Here is a 1,209-nt window from a genome sequence, read left to right as displayed (position 1 = left end):
AATTAAAACGAGTCCTGCTTGTAATTCATAGGTGCTAGCCTACGTTTTTAATGGTTATCTCTAGAACAGTAAACGGAACTGTCTGATTGTTTAGTGTTTCTATATGTTAAGAGGTTAAGAAAACTATAAGTAAAAATGCCCTTACTCTTACTTTTTCATTACAAAATATGCAAGAACTGAAATGTAACATTTCAATACCAATCAGCAGCGCCTTGTGTGCGCGCGTGTGGCAGGTTTCAGCTTCCTGCACAAAACGTTTTGGTGGGTCGACGGGAAAACAGGGGGGGGGGGGGCGGTAAAAGAGGGAAGTAATGGAAATAGCAACAGCAGTATGAAGGTGCAATGGTGATATTGACAAGAAATTATACATGGTCGTAATAACAAGAGTAAATATAAATTAATGAAAATAAGAAATGATGATAGTGAAAAAATGATGATGATAAGGATGATGCTAGTAATAATAATAATAATAATAATAATAATAATAATAATAATAATAATAATAATAGAGATAATGATGATAATAATAATAATAGAGAATGATAATAATCATAACAACAACGAAATTGATTATAATAATGATAATGATAGTGATGATGAGAATGATGACAATAATAAGGATAATAATGATATTATTATCAATAACAATTATAATAACAATAATAACAAACAAAATAATGGTGATGATAATAATATCAATGGCTATAGTAAAACTAATAAACATACATGACCAATAACAGTAAAGATAAAATATAATGATAATAAAAAATTATAATAATGACGATAATGATAACATAAACAATAATGATCATAACAATAACAGCAACAGTAGTGATAATAACGACTGTGAAGGGAGTCATGCGTGGGCGTATGTGTCGAGGTATTGAATAGTTGTTGAGCACAAGCTGTTTAGCGTCTCGCGTATATTTAGTCGTGTTACTCTGATTTTCGATAGAGTAACGAAACACCCGTTTTCCATTTCCCTGTAATTACTAAATATTCTATTCTTAATTACGTACTCTTCGTCCCAGTAATGCGCTCCATCACAATCTCTCATCGTGTTATCGTTGCCGAGCGGCTTCTCGGAATCGCAAGCATGATGAAACGCGCGCACTAGCTGTCCGAGTCTCTCTCTCTCTCTCTCTCTCTCTCTCTCTCTCTCGCTCTCTCTCTCTCTCTCTCTCTCTCTCTCTCTCTCTCTCTCTCTCT

This window comes from Penaeus vannamei, chromosome 2 (assembly GCF_042767895.1).
Source record: "Penaeus vannamei isolate JL-2024 chromosome 2, ASM4276789v1, whole genome shotgun sequence".
Lineage (NCBI taxonomy): Eukaryota > Metazoa > Arthropoda > Malacostraca > Decapoda > Penaeidae > Penaeus > Penaeus vannamei.
The sequence above is the reverse complement of the archived record's forward strand: the minus strand, read 5'-3'. Positions refer to the sequence as shown.